Consider the following 20,731-nt stretch of genomic DNA (forward strand, 5'->3'; position numbering starts at 1 on the left):
TTGAAGTTCAGAGGAAAGGATTTCTTCTATTAGATATTATCGTTAATAACAAGAGGCCTGTCAGTTGACCTTTCTCAGCAAAAATATCATTTGTAAAATCTTTCGGAAAAATCTGACATATGTCTCAAATACATCATGTGAATCTTCATTCTGGGGCCAAAATCTCATCCTCAGCTACATGTTCATAATTCTCATTAACATCAGTGGAATATTAGTGCAAATCCAAGGGCAAAATTTGTCCTCTGGTCTTCCAAAGGGTCTGAAGTTGTATGTGAAATTTTAGGTTTCTGTATTCTACATTCTACATCATAGAATCATAGAGATATTGGTTGGATTAACTCTTGGAAGTCCATAGTCAAACTTTTGACTCATGGAAGGAGTTTTGCTAACAGTGGATCAGATATGTTGGCTTTGTTTAATTAAGTCTTCAAAACTTAATGTTGTGTAGAGACTGCACAAACTCTCGGGACAAACTTTTCCAGTGTGGCACTGCCCACTGATGAAGAAAACCTCACTCCTTCTCCTTCTCCTTCTCCTTCTCCTTCTCCTTCTCCTTCTCCTTCTCCTTCTCCTTCTCCTTCTCCTTCTCCTTCTCCTTCTCCTTCTCCTTCTCCTTCTCCTTCTCCTTCTCCTTCTCCTTCTCCTTCTCCTTCTCCTTCTCCTTCTCCTTCTCCTTCTCCTTCTCCTTCTCCTTCTTTCTCCTTCTCCTTCTCCTTCTCGTCTCTTCTTCTCCTGACCCTAAAATTTAACTACTTATTTACATAGCATAGCAGCATAGTTTTCCTTTGCTAGTAAGATAAACAAGGGTTTATTTTGGAAACCACAAGTTTTAACTGAGCTGGGTTGTTGATACTGGGAAAGCCAATGAAAATGTAAGACACAGTGCTTTAAAATCTGATCTGTAAAGCATTTAAAAGGCTTGATTTGTAGTGTTAGCTTTGACCTCAAAGGTTTAACTCTCTTTGAGATAAGAGATTTGAATTTGGTTGTCAACATACAATTGTTTATGGGAGCACTAGGAATGGGATTTTACTGCCTGAGCATAGATGTTTGTGCCCTTTGTGGTGCCCAAGGTTAACTAAGGCACCTGCACATTACAAATTATATACTGGAGGGAACCTTTAGAGTGATTCAGCTCAGTCTAAAGCAAAGATCAGGTGTCCATAGGTAAGTGTCTATAGGTACAACATATGTCTTACCTCTTGCTGCAGTCAATGGAACTCTCAGTGATCAATTCTGTTGTAGGCACATAGTTGCCCTGCACATTTGAGGTGCCCAAGAGATGCCTGAGCTCTTTGCATGGGCTTGGAAGGTATGGATCCCCATATCCTTCTGATTCGGCAGATGGAAAACAGGTTGAATATCCGAGGGCATCTAATATAAGCAGAAGCCTGCTGATTTTGGTGAAGTGTGGGAAGTGAGGAGGAAGATGTTGGTGTTAGACAGACGTGCTGAAATCCTGTCTCTAGCCAGCTCTAGTCACTGCCTCTATATTGTATAGACAGTCTACAGAACATATTGACAGTTTCCAGTGTAAAAATTGTCTCAGTGTTACTGTTTCCCAACAGTTTAAAGTGTTGTCACCCTAAATGATGGATCTCAGAGAGAAAGAAGAAAAAAAGAGGATGCTGTGAAGGAAGGGGGAAACAGAACGAATAAGGGAATGAGAATTTGTGGGCACAGTCTCTGATATATGTGGGAATGGAAAGTACTCCGCATAGAATGAACTCTGGATGGTGGAGAACAGAGACAGGATTGTGAAGGTGGCTCTTTGAGCCCGGAGGTTCTGGGGAACAGGATGATATGTAGGTCACAGCAAGATAGATGATATGTAAGGATCTTGAGGAAAATACATACAGGACATGGTGGGGGCAGAGGCTGGAGGGGTGGACTCTGCACTGGCTACACTTCTAATAATAAGGAGCACCAGGGCGTGGTCACTGGCCCCAAAGCCAGCTGGTATCTCTTGGACACAACTTTGTTAAACGCTCTCAGACTCCTAAAAAAAAAAAAAAAATACAGCTGAGATTCCTACTGAGATTACTTCTGGCCAGGGCTAGTGCCTGTGTCCAGGCAGCACTGGAGCAATGCTGACTGGTGACAACACCAAGAGGAACTATTTTAGTGACAGCCATGTGCCATGGCTGAGATCTCTGTCCTGGCATATTTGATTTCATAAATGATGTTTGTATTATCTGTTCCCAACAGTTTTTCCCAATGACCACTTTGGATATAGCTCTGTTTGGATGCCAAGCGAGTCTTACCTGCAGAGGTATGAGCCACTCTGTGCTGATGACCCTGGAGGCTGCAGAACAATCCTCAGAACACATACAACCTTCCTACTCACTTCCTACCCAGCTTCAACCGCAGCTTAATTCCTGGCTGAAGCACTGGTCAGTTTTTAGGTCTTTGCAGAGCCCAGAAGGGCCCTGAAGAGAGTGAAAGCCAGAACTGCAGGGTCTAAAAATGGGAACAATAAGCACTGATAGGACCTACTTGTAACCTTCAAAGACAAGATACCAAACTATCCCCTAGAATGTCAGAATTTCATATAGAGAAGCCAAAAAGTAAACTATCCCAGACACTCCTTCATTGTTTTCCATAAAATTGACCTATTCAGAGTTTAGTGGGGAAATTTTATTTCAAAGACAACTCTAATGATTTAAAATGTATTCTTTTTTTTGATTAAGAACAAAACAAAGCCTGATTAAATGGGATGATCTCAGGTCTTTGGACTGAAAAAGATCTGTGGCTTTTAGGAGAGTCTGGTTTCCAGGATCTGAGTCAATCTATCAGTAAGTTTACCCGTAATGTTTGGTCTGTGACAGTTCTGGAGAAATGGCTAGGCAGGAAGCCAAGCAAGCTTTCATCAAAACATTTCCAGATTTATGGAGCAACATTGTCTGAGCTAAACAGTCCCTCCAAATTGCTTGATTGTGATCAAATGAAAAATGAAGTCAGAATATCTGAGTATTTCTGAGCAGTTCTGCTCCTGATTAGTACATCCACTCATGTGTCCTTCTCAGGTGCATCATTTCATTCCTTTCATTTCCTGGACAGAAACAGCAGTGCTGCATTCCCTCCACTTTGCTTTACTTCTCCCTGGGTTCCAAAATCCTTTTTCCTCTGATAATTTTCTGGATTTTTTTAACTTCTTTATCTATCCTCAAATCTACTCTCACCTGAATTTTGCAGTTGTCTGTGAAGAACTCACTTCCTTTAAGAATGTTCAAAGCTATACAAATTTTTAGCATACAGAAACCATCTGTTTGGTTCCAGATAAAGAACAGGATTCTTGGTCCTCTGCTGGATCATTTATTTGTTATCCTTCAAAGCGTTAATGAGGACATCAGGAAGTCTTCTATAAGCAAAGTTGTTACTCATATGATACCTCATCAATTAAAAAAGATCCAAAATATCTCAACAATTAATAGAGCAATTTATATTCTTTTTTCAGTTATGACCAGTGGCACCAATTGCAGATAAAGACAGCACTAGCCAGATATGACATTAACACAGGAGGAGGAGACTGTGAAGCTTCAGGCCAGGGAAGTACATAACTTGATGAAGACTGGAGGGAATGTGTGGGCATAAAGACCCAGAGAGCTCAGGAAAATATTTGGACACTTTCCTTGTGCAATGAACCCAATTGGGTCAGATAAGGGATTCACAACCTCTCAGCTGATTGAGCCTTATCTTACTTTTTCCTGAAGAAGACAGACTCCCTATAAAAGCAACAACCCTGAAAGTGACTGGTACAATTGTAAGGGCATATCACTTCTAAAAGCAAAGACAAATTTTGTCTTCTTGCCTCAAGTGATCGGGGTACATACAATAGGTCCATAGATTGTGGGTGGTCTGACTTTTTCTTAAGGCAGCTTTTTCAGACCTGAAGAAAGGTTTAAGCATCTGAAAGTTTCTCCATACTACTTCTGTTAATTGAATATAAAACACAGTCTTCCCCTACCATTCTCATCTCTCTTGTTAAAACTGATAAATAATGACTGGAATAATGGTTTAAGAAAAAAAAACCAAAACCCAATGCATTTTGTCTTTTGTCTAGTTCAGAGCTAATGTCCATCCACATAATGTGCCATAGTTCCCTCTGGAGTTGTACTTTAGTTCTTAGTACCCTTGTTCTCTTACATGATGAATTTTCTGTTAGATTGCAAACCTACAGTAAAACTAGTTTTTCCAGTCTCAGCCAAAGCTCTGCTTACTGGTTAGCACATAAGAACTGTGGTTTTGAGAGGCACAATCCAAACAAAGAGCGCTGCCAAAAGGTAAAAAGAGATGGCACCCTGACTACTGCTCCTAAAAACTGTGTAATGGGTGAAGGGATTACTAGACTAATGAAGTGGTCCTTGAACTTAGCTCAATAAGCTGAAGAGAAATATTTGAATTTCTGAAGATCCACATGTTTTGAACAAAAACCAGGAACAGTGATTCAGCATCTCATATTTTCCAGAACCTTCAAGCTGATGGAAATGTCAGTATTCTGAATCAGAATATCAAAGGGAGGGGAGGGGGAAGATTTGGACACAGTCAAACTTCCAAATATCTTAACCGGTCTATACTTATGAAGCTCTCTTTTCTCTCCTGAAATGTTCCCTTATGTAGATCAATAATAGTTGCCCTTTGGCATTTTTTTTCCACAAATGATTGCTTTATTTCTGTAGAGAAACTGAAGTGTTGCAAGCATTTCATGTTTGTATGAAAGCTTATTGCTATAGTAAGCATCCTGCAGTTGTACAAACTGTAGCCCAAGCAGTAAATTCTCATTCCATTTTTTTACAATTAAGTTGACCTGTATCCTCAAAATGAGCCCATACACTCCCATTTTGCTACACTGGCTTCAGAGGGCATTCAAGCAGCCTTGGGAAGTTCTAATTTCACTAGTTGCCTTCTTATTTATAACACATTCTTATTCACTTCTTTTTTTAATGCATAAGAACCTTGAAGAATAGCTAAGTAGATCAGATCACTAATTCCTGTGAGCTACAAAAATGAATTATTTTCTCCTGTATTTTTTAATTGAGCTCCTTGTTGGCCTACATAAAATCAAGCCTGATTTTTTTATAGTCAAGAAGGTCAGGGATAACTATAGCCAATAAACAAAGAAGCAAACAATAATGCAACAATAATAGTTACAAAGATTAATGTTAGTGCCTGAATGCTCAGTGCTCCTGGCAAAATTAATTTTCCTGAAAACATTAATTATTCCTTTTCCTTGGTCCAGTGCAAGTTGAGTAAATGCTATGCTGATCAACCTTGAAGGTTACAGAGGTTGATGCAGCTCTCTGATAAACTTCTGCGTGTCTGAAACTTTGAGAAGGTCACACGCCTTGAAGTCTTCCTCAATAGAGGCCGTTGCTGTTGTGATTCCTGAGATCATAGGATTGTTAATGCCGTAAAAGACCTCTAAGATTGTTTTCACAACCCTTTTCATGCTGATAGTCTCCACTGCTCCCCATGGATTCATTCTTCCCCAAAAGGTGGATTGTTCCCATCTGAAGCTGGTTGAGTACCAGAGAGCTGCCTATACCTGAGATTTAGATTAGATGTCAGGGAGAAATTCTCTACTGTGAGGGTGGTGAGGCCCTGGCACAGATTACCCAGAGAAGCTCCATTCCTGGAAGTGTTCAAGGCCAGGTTGGATGGAGCTTTGAGCAACCTGGATAGCGGAAGGTGTCCTTGTCCATGGCAGGGGGGGTTGGAATGAGATGATCTTTAAGATCCCCTCCAACCCAAACCACTCTCCTTGAATCCTCTCTACAGGCACAAAGAAGTTCTGTTTTCGGAATGCTGCCCATCTGACCTGCTTACAGAGGAGCTGCATCACCAAGGGCATTGCCCAGATCTCTGACTGCAAAGAGGGGCTGCAGTGGCTGCCTCAGGCACAGATAAATCTGCATTGAGTCGTGAATTTTGACACCGTGCAGGACTGGAAGGGTGGGCATCAGAGTTCTCATAGGCTGCACAGAGCCAGGCCATGCTGTCAGCAGAGTAATTCTGCAAAGAGAGCAGAGCTCCAGTCTCTGATACACAGAATTGATCTGGCCAGTCCACATAGTGCTGCATTATATGTGAACTTAGTGGTTCAGAGACCACTTTGAACACTCTTTGCTCTGCTGCAAGTTGCCTAGTGTCTATTTTGGCCCAATACAGATACACTTGGAACACTGTCACTATGTGCAAGCACTCTCCTATTTTGACAGTGCTATTGGCTTCTGTGATTTTATGACAAACTTCCTGATATTTACTGGTTTCCTTTTGTTTCCCTGAAGGTCCCATTCTTTAATGTCCTACTGTGTAAATGACTAAACTTTCATTTTGAGATGAAATGTGGTCTTCTCACATGGGGAAATATTTGAAAATTCAGTTTCACGGAGCATCAATCAAGTTAAAACAAACAAGCAAACAAACCAACCAACCACACAAAAACAACCCCACTGACATTATTTCAAATAATAAATAATAGTGATTCTTATTTCTTAGAGGGAGCTAGATCATGATATTGTTTCTCCCTCAGCAGCCTTGGTTTTTACTAGTGATATGCTGCTCTTTTGATCTTTATTTTTTTCTCTAGGTCTGGATCCCTTTCCCCACCCTCGACGTGGGGGAGCCCAGTTGTGGTTCCTTCTCCATCTGAAGAACCATTCCGACGTCTTGAGGGACGGGGAAAGGGGACTCCAGCGACAGGGTTTTTTCAAGCCCCGAGCCTGGAGGGGAGAGGTGCTCCCCCCTCCCCCCAGCACCCACGTGGCCCCATGGCAGGCACAGAGACAGCACACCGGGCGTGGAGAGGAGGCAAGAGCGAGTTTATTGTTGGGGATGTCACATTTATAGGGTTAGGGAGAATCACAGGTTAACCAATTAGAAGTCTCAAGGGGCTTACAGGAACACCCAATCACAGGAAGGGGTTAACAAGGACCAATGGGACACCTCAGGACACCTTGGGTCACAGGGGGGTGTTGGGAAGAAGAAACATGTGTTTACAAAGGGACCACAAAGAGCCATCCTAAAACATGTTCAAACAAGTTTCTCATCAGACTTAGTGCTACATCCCACCCTTTTTTATTCCTTAAAGATGAATATGTCTTTATTGATATATGGATTTTAAATTTACCCCATTCTCTTAGTGTCTGAGGGTGTCCCTATAAAACAGAATTTAAAAATGTTTTTATTGATGTATTCATAAACAAGTTTTTCACTTACACAAACTTCCAATTTACTGCTGAACCAAACAAACTACTTATTGCTGTTAATTTTAGTTTCATTAGAGTCCAAATGGTTGTTTTCTTCTGTTTCTCGGAGGCAGTCCTGGCGTCCGGAGGGGCTGCGGCGGCGGCTGCTGCCTCGGCCACATGGTGGGACGTGGGGGGTGCTGTGTGCGGCAGGAGCAGGGCGCAGGCGGGATCGACGGGATCGGCGGGGGCCAGGGCCGCCAGCAGCGCCGGGGTCTCGGCGGGGCGGCGGTACCGCTGGTGTCCGGTCCGGTCTGTCGTGGGGCGGGGTGCGCCCCGGGCGGCTCGGCAGGTGGGAGCTGGAGCGGCGGGAGCGGGGCCGGCTGATGTCGGGGCTTCCCCAGAGCCGCGGCACGGCGGGGCCGGCCCGGGGCCGGGAGCCGCGCAGGGGGATTGCTGCGGAGCTGTTTCTAGCAGCTTTAACCCTTTTTTCGCCATGCTGGCGTGGTCTAAGTCCCTTGTTAGAAACGGGACTATCTTTCAGGTTAGCAAAACAGTCTTATTAGATGACTTGCGGATGGAATTAGATATGTTCTTTAAGCTTTCTTTTTCTCTCTTAAAGAGGCATGCACGCTTCTTGTAGTTACAGGTTTACAGGGGGAGAGGTTTAGGGAGTATGCCGAAGTCTGCTTATAAGGGAATATGCCGGGTCTGCTCCTTACCTGAATGTCCTCAGGAAGGTTGAGGTATTCAAAACAGGCTGCTCTCTTGTGGTGATGCCGTCTGCTAATACCTTGACGCTTAGACTCCGGTCCACCGTTGCGCACGACTTCGCCCCAGTCTGTGCGTTAGGACTGCTCTCATCTTCACAGAAGAGTTCAAACAATCTTGGCCTTCACCACGTGGCACCAATTACGGCGGATTGAGGGGGGTTGGGGAAGACTTCGGGGCGTCGGGGAACACAGATGTCGCATCTGCGCCTTAGGAATCACCTATCTTCATAGAAGAGTTCAGTAAATTCGTTTCTTCACACGGGGCACCAGTTCTGGATCCCTTTCCCCACCCTCGACGTGGGGGAGCCCAGTTGTGGTTCCTTCTCCATCTGAAGAACCATTCCGACGTCTTGAGGGACGGGGAAAGGGGACTCCAGCGACAGGGTTTTTTCAAGCCCCGAGCCTGGAGGGGAGAGGTGCTCCCCCCTCCCCCCAGCACCCACGTGGCCCCATGGCAGGCACAGAGACAGCACACCGGGCGTGGAGAGGAGGCAAGAGCGAGTTTATTGTTGGGGATGTCACATTTATAGGGTTAGGGAGAATCACAGGTTAACCAATTAGAAGTCTCAAGGGGCTTACAGGAACACCCAATCACAGGAAGGGGTTAACAAGGACCAATGGGACACCTCAGGACACCTTGGGTCACAGGGGGGTGTTGGGAAGAAGAAACATGTGTTTACAAAGGGACCACAAAGAGCCATCCTAAAACATGTTCAAACAAGTTTCTCATCAGACTTAGTGCTACATCTAGGAGTTACAGGAAAAAGAACAAGAAATTACTTTTCCTTCAGTGACTGACCACAAATCCTGATGTAGCATTCCTTTCCAAGGTTAAATTCATCAATTCTTCTCTCTGATTTTCCTTGCACAGAGCCCAGGGCATAGAGTTTCCCAGAGATGAACCTGGCTGGGCTCACTTTCTGCACTCAGCGATTTTCCCTATTTATCCCTCCTGCCCTGCTATATTCTGATGGCCCCAAGAGATGTTTCTGGCAGTTGCAGGAGGTTTGGTGCTCTGCAGTGTCCAGGGACAGGATGAAAACAAAAACGACCATCTGCTTCTGCAGCTTTGGTCACCTGAGCAATGATAAGCATACATCCCTCCTGGTTCATGGCAAAAGGAGAGCGTGGGAGGGTGGGAGATGCTATTTCTGCCAGTGTTAGGTACAGAATGTGTGATCACCTACCAGGACATATGGCAATTACTTCCTGCGGCTCGTAATATCTCACACGGATCTTTTCTCATGTAGAACCACTGATCTTTTGAACCTTTCCATCAAGGGAAATGAAGGAGAAGACCACTTAGCAGCTGCTCTATTCAATCTCTGTTCAAATGCTGATTGTAACTAAGTTTGCCTTGTCAAAATGCTTTTGAACATGGAGGAAGCTGCTGCTGCCAATATTTTTCTGGCAGCATCTGAGCCTCACCCTACCTGTGCTGGGGATTCCAGACTTCTATAGTCTGAACAAAGAGAACGGCAGTTGGCAAAAGAACTTCTAAGCTTCTTCTTTCTTTCTTTCCTCCCTTCCTTTCTTTTTTTTTCTTTTTCTTTTTCTTTTTCTTTTTCTTTTTCTTTTTCTTTTTCTTTTTCTTTTTCTTTTTCTTTTTCTTTTTCTTTTTCTTTTTCTTTTTCTTTTTCTTTTTCTTTTTCTTTTTCTTTTTCTTTTTCTTTTTCTTTTTCTTTTTCTTTTTCTTTTTCTTTTTCTTTTTTCTTTTTCTTTTTCTTTTTCTTTTTCTTTTCTTTTTCTTTTTCTTTTTCTTTTTCTGTTTCTTTTTCTTTTTCTTTTTTTCTTTTTCTTTTTCTTTTTCTTTTTCTTTTTTTTCTTTTTCTTTTTCTTTTTCTTTTTCTTTTTCTTTTTCTTTTTCTTTTTCTTTTTCTTTTTCTTTTTCTTTTTCTTTTTCTTTTTCTTTTTCTTTCTTTCTTTCTTTCTTTCTTTCTTTCTTTCTTTCTTTCTTTCTTTCTTTCTTTCTTTCTTTCTTTCTTTCTTTCTTTCTTTCTTTCTTTCTTTCTTTCTTTCTTTCTTTCTTTCTTTCTTTCTTTCTTTCTTTCTTTCTTTCTTTCTTTCTTTCTTTCTTTCTTTCTTTCTTTCTTTCTTTCTTTCTTTCCTTTTCTTTCTTTCTTTCTTTCTTTCTTTCTTTCTTTCTTTCTTTCTTTCTTTCTTTCTTTCTTTCTTTCTTTCTTTCTTTCTTTCTTTCTTTCTTTCTTTCTTTCTTTCTTTCTTTCTTTCTTTCTTTCTTTCTTTCTTTCTTTCTTTCTTTCTTTCTTTCTTTCTTTCTTTCTTTCTTTCTTTCTTTCTTTCTTTCTTTCTTTCTTTCTTTCTTTCTTTCTTTCTTTCTTTCTTTCTTTCTTTCTTTCTTTCTTTCTTTCTTTCTTTCTTTCTTTCTTTTTTCTTTCTTTCCTTCCTTTCTTTTTCTTTCTTTTCTTTCATTTTCTTTCTTTCTTTTCTTTCGTTTTCTTTCTTTCTTTTTAATTTTAGTGATATTATTTTCTCTCTTTTCCTTCCTTCCTTCCTTCCTTCCTTCCTTCCTTCCTTCCTTCCTTCCTTCCTTCCTTTCCTCCTTCCTTCCTTCCTTCCTTCCTTCTAGATAAAACTCTGATAAAGCAGAAATCTACCTACTGTTTTATACAAGCAGCCTGCCAGTTCATAATTTCACACAGGTATCATGTCCCTTCCTTCTGTAATGTCCGGAATTTAAAGAACTTTAAAAGTGATGGAAAGGGGCCAAGGCTTTAACTCCATGCGATGCCTTTTAAAATGTTAATTTGAAAGGGACATAACCCTCTCGATTAGAAAGAGTGCCATGCCCTTTGTCTATCATCCCCTAATTAAGGTTTGTTGTGATGACATTGTTCTGTATGTTTTGTGACTGGATCTGATGCTGATAGATTTGGGATAGGGTGGAGTTTTTGATGAACAGGGCAGAATTGAAATTGTCTCCCTCCTGCATTTGCAATTTAAATATATCTCAGCAGAATTAATTGCTTGTGATACAAATGCTTTGTTTCTAAGTCATAGCTGGATTCATGAAGGCTGATTCTCTTCTCAGCTGCCCATTTTCTCCAGTAAATGATGTCTTTAAAAAATGCATTTGTATTTGTAAAACTCATGATTTGTACCAATGAAAGGAGCAAAATAGACCTTTTCTCTAAAATTTTATTTTAGCTTTCCATCTTTGGAAACTTTCAAACTTTTATTCACACATTTTATTCTTGTCTCACCTGATAGAATCTTATAAGGACCTTGGAGCATTTACATCTGAGCCCTTCTAACCGATGGTTTAGCAGAGAAAAAAATGCAAGGTAATGAACCAAATGTCTCATTAGTGACCAGCCAAGGTCAGCAGCTTCCATAAACAGTTTAATCTCATTGTTAAAAGAAATAAGGGTGCTGCTTTAATATGAGTAATTGATGGATCCTTTAGTGCACATCAGAGAATGCTTACTGGAAGAACATTAATGGGAAGAGAACCTGGTAGTGAGCATTCTAAACCAACTGGAGGCAAAACTAACTGCAAAGAAAAAAAGCTATAGCTTTTTACAGGAGTGACTGTACCTCAACAAAGAATTATTTTTTTTTCTGGGAGGTACTGAAATTTTTTACATATGTTTCCAGTGACTGTAGTCATGGCCCATCTTTCCAGCCTACTGGGCTCACTCCATGCTGCTGTCAGGCAGTGAGAGGTTGCTTCCTAAATTGCAACTTGGATTCCATTTTAAACATCCATTGGAAGGGAGTCTGTAGGTGCCCCTTTAGAGACCTTCTCTGCTGTCCACTCCCTCCTCCACATCTTTCAACTTTCCTGCGTGCCTGTCAGAGGCTGAAATGGTTAATGGTTTAGATGTTGTTAAGTTCACCAAAAGACTTTTGTCCACTGTAGCAAACTGCAAAGAAATAGCAAGACCATCACTTTGACAGGACTGCAACCACCACTTCAACCAACAGACATGGAAATTGCAACTACCAAGTCTCATCGTTGGATCCAGTGGGTGGTAACTATATATCTTTCTACTTCTATCCTTTCTTTCTTTTTCTTTTCCCTATACATTTTCTTAAGTGTTATTTTTATGCGTTTATATTGCTATATTACCATAGGCAATAACAACCAAAACAGCTACGTATCTGTTTTCCTTTGCAAAAATAAACCCTACACGTATATGTATTTACAAACTCCAATCATTCAGCGTCGTTTCACTCCAATCCATCCCAAGGGATCTATTAACAAGAATCTGGATTACCCTCACCTTTTGGGGCAGATTGTAACAGTACCTCAACACCCATCTACAGCTATTAATGTCAGACATCTACAGCTATTAGTGTCAGGAACTTCTCCTCTGAGGCTCCAGTCTTTTGGAACAGCCCTCCTCTGCCTCATTGACTTACACTTGTTCATGAACATCCAGTGAGAACAAGTATCTGTTTTCCTTGTCTAAATCATTTCATTGTTTCCTTCCTCTCAATGCTGATTAATCTCCATATTCATTTAATTACACATTTGGTTTTTGAGCTACACTTCTAAATGATGCCATATAAAATGAAGCTTTGTAGTAGGTTTACAGGTGGAAAAAGAAGAAGGATGATAAAAATTTTAATTTATGTTTCTGCAGAATTCCAGCTGCATTTCTGTGGAGCAAGTGCACAATTTTCCATCCTGTAGAAACTGGCAAAGAAGAGAACATAGAATGGAAATGTTTTCTGGGCACTGTGCATGTATCATCTCACAGGATGTAGACATCCATACCTATGACAGAAGCTGTCACCCTGGGCTCTTTATATTAAGACATTTTTAGAGCATTATCCTTCCCATTCTAACATAAGTCATATTAACTATTTCATAGAACTTCTTTTTCTTCAATTTGACTATAAGAAAAGACTGTGTTGACTTGCTCCAATTTGCACATCCACCCAGCAGACCTCTAGCTTTAGGTGTCCTACCCATGATGTGTTTTTGCAAACTAAAAATGCACAGCCTACTGTTGTGTCTTCCTTTTCAGAAGGGGGGAATAGGAAGAAATACCTGTTCTAAAGAGTTTTTAAAATGAAAGCTGAGTAGCATCTAGGAGACTCATGAGTTTGACGTGCTGAACTAAGTATGAGGGCAGTGACAACTTCACTGTAAGAGCTTTATTTGCATAGCATATTAAAAGTACTATCTACCTGAGTCCCACATGGGAGGAACTCTGGACTGTGAATTTTGGCTCCTGGTTTTCATTTCTGAGAGATAATGAGGAAGAGAAGACACAACAAGATTTCATAAAAAGAGGCAAGAAACCCATGTGGCCTGATTCATACTTTTAATACAGGGCATGCATGCTATTGTAGAACTCCTGATTAATTACATGTTTTCATCTCACTAGCAACAAAAGCTTCATGCTAGGGTGAAAAACAGGATGAACAATCTCATCAGTAAAGCTGTGGACAAATTTAGTTCATGCAGTTAAAGTCAAATCTGCATTCCATTGAGCTCAGTGAAAGAAAAAATAACAGCCAAAGAGAACGCTCAAAGACTTTAGTAGGCTTTTAGTCTTTTCACCCTCTGCTTAATTATGTTGCCCTCTGTTTAATTATGTCTTGGTAGTGTTATAATCCTTAGAAACTTCATCCTCCAGATGAGTCTGTCCATAATGAATTCTTTTTTATATCTTCCTCCAGTACAATTCTGAATCAGAACATAAAAAATGCAGCCACAGATTCTCATGGAGGATCTGACAGAACATTGCGAAAGAAAGCTTGATTTTGTCTTTATTGCACCACACATGAGTGCCTCCATCTCGTTAATGTAGGAAATGTGTTATCTGAGGAAGAGGAGCTCGGAAGCTGGGAACGTCAGTGGTTTAGAGCCCCTTTTTTTCTTTCATTTTATCTGTTAGATGGCAAGGCAAATTAAATGTCTCATCATGATGAAATAACAGCTTTTTCAAATGTGTCCATTTGGCAAGAAAACAGTGTGTTTTTGTGAGTGCACTAGCCTCAGTCCCACAAGGGGACCAACTGGCTTCCAAGCTGTAATAAAGGAAATGACAAGCTGGGTTAGTTGTTACTGGGCTGTTTTTTTGTGCTGAAAGCATTCTTTGCTTGGTTTTACAGGGGATGAAACTTCTCCATCTAGAAACCTTTGTTCACAACAATGTTCGCTGTAGAAGCATCTGCACTGCTTCCTGCCCTTTCTGCAAAACTGCTGAGTCTGCGCTTTCCTCTCCTTGTGGCCTTATTCTCTTCGTAAACTCCCTCACAGATGAGAATTCTGCCACACCGAATCCATGATTTTATAACACTGCTACTAACTGCTAATGCCCGTGCCAATACTTCAGTGCCTTATAAACTCTTGAATCTGAACACATGTGAAATCCCAGAGTGAAATTCTAATTCCATATCCCTTTATCTCCTTTCCTCCAATATCAAATTTTTTACTCCTCTGTCTTAGGTTGCCTCTTAAAGCAGGAGCATCAAGCCTGCCAGAGTTCTAGAAGTGTTTGAACAACGTTTTCAGGTGCTTGATGTGATTCTTGGGGCTGTTCTGTGCAGGGCCAGGAGCTGGATTTTGATGATCCTTGTAGGTCCCTTCCAACTCAGGGTATTCTATGTTTCTATGTTTTTTATATTTACAAGGCCCCTTCACTGAATATGTAGAATGTGAAACTGCAGGAGGGACCTGCTGTCCTCTGGGGTCTGAAAATAATGACCAAACAGCGTGACCAGCCCCTACCCCTCTCCTGACCATGAGGCAAAATCATTACTAAGACTGTCCTGGTGGAAAGCCATATGTGGGGTATTTTGGGAATAGACTGGGCAGATGTGAAAAAAGGTGAAGGAACCATGAGCCCCAGGGCAACCAAATCCAGTCATGCAGTGTGATATGAACACAAATATTTCAGTCTGATATGCAATTTGATGCAGTCCTTGTGTAGCTACTGTGCACCACAGCCCATCTCTAGTCTAGGGATGACTTTATCAGTACCCTGATAAGCTCTTCTCCCAATTTCTATTTTTCTGAGGCTTCTAAGCTGATGAATTTAAATAAAAGCCATTAGCTTGTCCTTTGCTCTCTCTTCCCCACTTTAGACATTCAAGTACTTTTTAAGAGCACCCATGTTACAGCTTGGCTGAACAGACCAACAGCCTGTGCCTAAATGCCTGTGGCCCCTACTGAGCCCCACCTCAATCAGGATCATGCAGGAATAGTCAGCATAACCAGAGGTTTAACAGGCCTGCTTTCAACTAGCCCCTGTGTCCCACAGGGACCAGTGTATCAAATTGGAACATCTCGCTCTTTATCCCTGAGATAATTAGGGCATGCCTGCCCCGTGGATGTACAGGAACTTGAGCAGCTCTGCAGCTCACTCTGGAGATGGAAATGCTGTGTATTGACTGAATGCTTAGATCTTCAACAGCTTTGTCATCTCTGCACCTTGTTCCAAACTGTGGCATAAATCAGCCCTTAATGAGAGGGAAGAAACATATTTAAAGGATGGAAAAGGAATCTTAACAGAGTATTTCAACCCTGCTTCTGCAACTCTTCCTGCAGTTTCACCTTGTTTCTCTTTACTGGATCTTCATCACACCTGTAAGTTCTCAAGAATCAGTATAACACTGTGGCTATCATAAAGACCCAATAGCTCTGACTGGATTCCGGGATAGATGCAGGTTTGTTTTGAAATCCACATAAGTCAAATATACTCATTCTGTAACAACAACACAGGCTTAGATTTCCTCCCACCTCGGGAGAGGAGAGCAGTGCATTCAGGCTCTCTGTGATCAGATCTGTCAAAGGAAGATGGAAATCTCTAATTGGAAAGACAGGAATGGCCTCGAACAAGGCATCACTCAGAAAGGCACCATGAAAGGACTGGAAAGTGAGGTCAAGGTGAGGTTTGAGCTTTGGTAAAGTGTAAAATATTCTGGTGTGCCCCTTTTCTTCCCAAAGTGTACTTCTCTCTCTTGAGTGCATCAGAAGATTATGTGGCAGAAAAACACATCCAAGAATAACTGACATTCTTATCCTTAACACCCTTATACTATGTCAAATTCATCTGCAAACGTTTTTTCTGTCCTATCTACATAAAATATTTAAATATAAAATATTTAAATATAAAATGCTGTCTAAGCTGGGGGGTTTTTTGCCTTTACGAAAAAAAGACCCAGAAAATCTGCATAGAACAATGTTGCATTTTTTTATGTTCTCTCGGGTAGATACATTCCTGGATTTCCTCACAAATTTCAATACAATCTAACAATTATATTTGAAAATTAATGCAATTTTTATACTTTTCAATTCCAGCATGTCTCATGATAGAGAAGGTAAAAAAGAAATTCAGGTGAGAAGGATGGGTGACAGAGATTGGTTTAAAGTACCATTGGGTGAAAAGTTAGCTGCATCCTGAGGTACTTAGATAGGTAAGGTTTTATCTAGAAGAGGTATATGTACTGACTCCTTAGTGCCTTCTTTTCGCATAGTACAGTGCTGAATTTGATTTTCTGGCTTATGCATTTAGAATAGTATGTTGGATGGATATAATTTAGAGCAGAAGTTGGACTGTCCCTACTCTTTATATGAAATATGCATTGTGTCTCTGTAATGAAACTCAAAGTTGTTAGACCTGGTTTCACTTGGATGAACTTGTCAAAGCAACTTTTGTTGTTCTATATTCCTCAGATAAGATCCAGTTTCATTTGATATGTATCTAATTAATGTCTATAAAGTTAGTTTAGTTCTGTCCTCCAAAACATTTGCTAAGATTTTAATTTAGATTACTTTGGTTCAACAGGACTGATAATTAACAGCTTGTGTGGAAGATGATACTTCATTTTGTCCATAGGCAAGGAGAAAAGGTCCATCTCCTGGAAATAGTCCTAATAGATACGAAAAAAAACCACTTGAAAACATTTATAATATGATTTCTCACTAAGAAATATCACTGTTGGGCTATTTAAACCAGGCCATCTTCATTTTCTATTACTCCATTAGATTCTATAATATCTTTATTAGATCAGTCCTATAATATTTACACAAAATCTCATGTTTTTCAAAAGAAGGCTGTAAAAACATGGTGAGTGGAGTTAAACATTCTAGTTGCTTTCATGAAATGAAATGGAAGTCTTTGCTTTTCTGTCCTCTAAAAGGGTAGTAAAGTGGTTGGGAGCACTGGCGCATGTGAAGTTTTTACTCGTTTATAATACACTTCCTTATTTATTGTGATGCCAACTTTTTAATTTTGGAAGAACTATCATCTTTTATGATGCTATTGACCGTCATTTTTTTCAAAACTCCACCTTATAAATCCTGGTGAAGTTTTTATATAAATCTATTTAGAAATTTTAATGACATATAAAGCTTCAACGATGAAAGAAGCATTCTGTGCATTTAATATTACTGAACACAAGGGTGCAACCATTAATCCATTCTCTTGGGCTGTCTTCTGTAACACTTTTGATAGAAGGGGATTAAACTTATTTCTTTAACAAGATAATATTGACAGCCAGATGAATCACAGTTATAGTCATGTATGATGACTATACTAGAAAGCCTCCTCTTCCTCCCAATGCTTTTGCCTTTCAGCTTACCTTGACTCACAGGCTGTTTGCTATGTTGTCATCTGCATTTCAGGGTTGAATGATGTATACCAACTTAAAAACATTCCCAACCTGCATTATAAAAGTGACAATACTAAAACGTCTTGTGCTAAAATAGTCCAACTAAATGGGTACTTTTTTCTTGAGCATTATTCCAGCAGAGATCATTGTGTGCTCTAATTAATAAGTAAACAGTATGTTCCTCCTGTTCCCCCGTGGATTATGGTAAAAGGAATGTAGCAGAAGGCATTTTTTCTAGCCTAAAACTTACGTTGCCACATTAACTATGTTTAAGCATTGAAATATTGATCGAAGAGAGTTTTAAGCTAAAGAGCAAGAAGTTTATAATGGTGTGTCAAAGGAAAGGTAGGTCTGATGAGCACATTTCAAGTATGATTTTCTACTGTGAAAATGTTGCAAAGTATTTAAATAATGAAACTGGAGCAAGAATTGCAAGTTTATTTTCTCACTTTCTTCCCATATCCCAAGGCAATACAGATGTCACATCTTTGCTGTTTCTCTGCTCCCTAAAAATTACATCAGAATTAAAAGGCAAATGTCTACTTAATATTTATACAAAGAAAGACTCTGATGGGTAACATTTCATCTGAAATGCTTTCTCGTTAAAAAAATTGCATCAGGAACATAATGCCTTGCAAGTCTATCTAGGCCAGAAGTCTAATCAAATTAACACCACTTCAGTGCTAATGAGGACTTGTAGTCATTCACCTTAATTAGCCATTCTAAATAAATATTTTTTTAGCACCATGCCATTTAGGTAGCTCAATTCTACCATCCTGTCCAACTTCTCATGACCTGAGTGATCAAGTCACAGAGGCAGAAGGAACAGCTGCAGAGGAAGAAGTTTTGATGCTCCCCTTACACTCTTAACAAAAACCAGGTCATGTCCTTGGTGAATGTGTTCCCAATATAAAATGGAAATGTTCACAGTAATATGTAGCTATATTTGAAGCATTGAATGGGACTTGCAGATTGGGGGCTGCACAGACCCAGTGGGATCTGTAGCTTCTGGGAGCTGCAAATGTACAACAGCAAGAGAGATGGCCTGTGAGTGTACACAAGGATTGGATTCACCTACTGGTCTCTTATTTATTTTGGATTTTCCTTCTGAAAGGGGAGATTCTCTGTGTGTTATAAAGCTGTCAATGCACACTTTCTGTGAAAATAAATACTCTGTATATGTGTGTGGGTATCTCTTTTAGATTAAGAACAGACCATGGTTGCTATGTTTGAAAATTCACCATATTTTATTCTTGGTGACATTTTGCTTTGATATAATCACTTCAATTATGTTTGGATTTTTTTATCATATATTTACAGAATGGTTTGGGATGGAATGGACCTTGGAGATCATCTTGTTCCAATTCGCCAGCCATGGGCAGGGAACCTTCCACTAGAGGACAAGACATACTACCAATTCTCTTAGAATAAAGCACAAAACATGTAGGTTCATTCCAATCAATTACAAGAGCATTTCAGTTTACTTAACACCTATGAGCTCCATTTTAGCTGTGGAATTCAGTCTACACAATTAAGATGAAATGAGGTGTTCAGTACTTGCTCAAATTCAAATGTAAATAAATCTGTTTAACTTTACTAAGAACTTGACAGGCATTACATGGAGAAAATAGGCTTAAACCAGATGGGAAACAGTTTGTTTCACTTCCATGGTTTTTCCTTGATCCACTCAGAGTTTTTGAGACAGGAAGAAGACAGACTGGGGATCTTCATGTTTATAGATTCCAGAGGGAAACACTTTGTCATTTGAAGTTGTCATTTAAAGCAAATGCTCTGCCAATTATGGATATTTTTCAAATGGGGGTTTTGCATTATTATGAATTAATGTCACAAACACAGTCTCACATTCCTCTTTATTGGGAATAGTCATTATTTTGGAAGAAAAATCTTTCACCATTTGTAACTCTAACGCTGATTCTATAAACCCTTTAGTCAGTGTACTGTACATATCATTCTGTGCAGATGCAGTGACAATCCTTGCTGTATGGGTATCCTCAAATAGATGGGTAAGATTTGCTAAACTAAAAGAAAAATATCATTATTTAATGATTCGAGTTCAGAATAGGAGAAACCTCCTTCATAAATTTTCTCTAGAAGTAAAGCAAATTATGATTTTCCTCACCACAAACAAATCTTCCCATGGCAGTCTTTGACACTAATTGCAAGATATATGGATTCAGATTGCAAGTCTAACATGAATTTAGATACTAAAAATAATTCTTAAGGAAAAAGAAATGGCTGAGGAATGGCATAGAGTTGGTAGAGGCACTACCATTTTTGTGCAGACTCTCAGAGTTTTTGACAACAGTATCTTTATTCCCCCCCTCACAGTGATGAAGCAGCAGATCAAATGGAGGAAGCTCGTCTGTCAGACCGGCTTTCAAATTATTGAGAGAAGGAAATCAGTGTTTCATGACAATACACTGGGTACTGCTAACTGTTCAGGAAATTGTCCTGGTTTGTCCTTACTCTGCTGCTGACTCACTCTTGCTCCTTGAGCCCATCACTGCAGACATCTCAGGATTATTCAATTCCTTTAGACATCTCCATGACTAAAGTTTGATTAAAGTGTGCAGATAACTGATATTCAGAGTTTCTAATTGATGGTCCAGAAAAGAAGTAATTTTAAATAGTCTTGTGCCTCTAAAAATTGTGATCCTGAGTTATCTTTTTATGTTTTGTTTCCACACATTTGGGAACTGTCACACTGAAACCTGTATGGCCTCTGCTATGTGTGAGTGCAAAAAGGGAGAAGATTCCAGGTAAAATGCATGACTTTATCCACATGCATTTTCTGTTTCTTTCCTAACACAGTGTAAGATTTCATTATTTTTACAATTATATGGGATTGAAGAGGAAGCTTAAAATATATTTTTAGTTCCTATAAAGAACACAGAGCTGAGAATCAGCCAATGGTTAGTTGAAAAGATTGTTATACAGTTTTAGTTTATTGGTAAAAGTGAGTCAAAATTTGCAAAGAGAGGAAATACCATTTCTTACTGACATCTGGAAAAATACACAACCTTTTATATTCACTGGAACTTTGGTTCTAAAGCAGAACCAGAGAGCCTCAAGCTAAGCAGAGTTTGGAAACTGCTCTGAATATAACTTAATTATGTTAGCTGATTAGACAATTTCAAAGAAACAGGCTGTCGGTATCTG

At 39.9% G+C, this 20,731-nt stretch overlaps 1 long non-coding RNA gene across 1 annotated transcript; it reads left to right on the top strand.

Moving 5' to 3' along the window:
* Positions 1-10,463: 10,463 nt before the first annotated feature.
* On the top strand, positions 10,464-20,155 carry LOC135412180 (uncharacterized). Its single transcript, XR_010429527.1, has 5 exons — positions 10,464-11,262; positions 11,547-11,952; positions 12,568-16,354; positions 18,872-18,994; positions 19,901-20,155. It is a non-coding gene; the product is annotated as an uncharacterized LOC135412180 (long non-coding RNA).
* The last annotated feature ends 576 nt before the right edge of the window (positions 20,156-20,731 follow it).

This window comes from Pseudopipra pipra, chromosome 3, assembly GCF_036250125.1.
Source record: "Pseudopipra pipra isolate bDixPip1 chromosome 3, bDixPip1.hap1, whole genome shotgun sequence".
NCBI classification, from domain to species: Eukaryota; Metazoa; Chordata; class Aves; order Passeriformes; family Pipridae; genus Pseudopipra; species Pseudopipra pipra.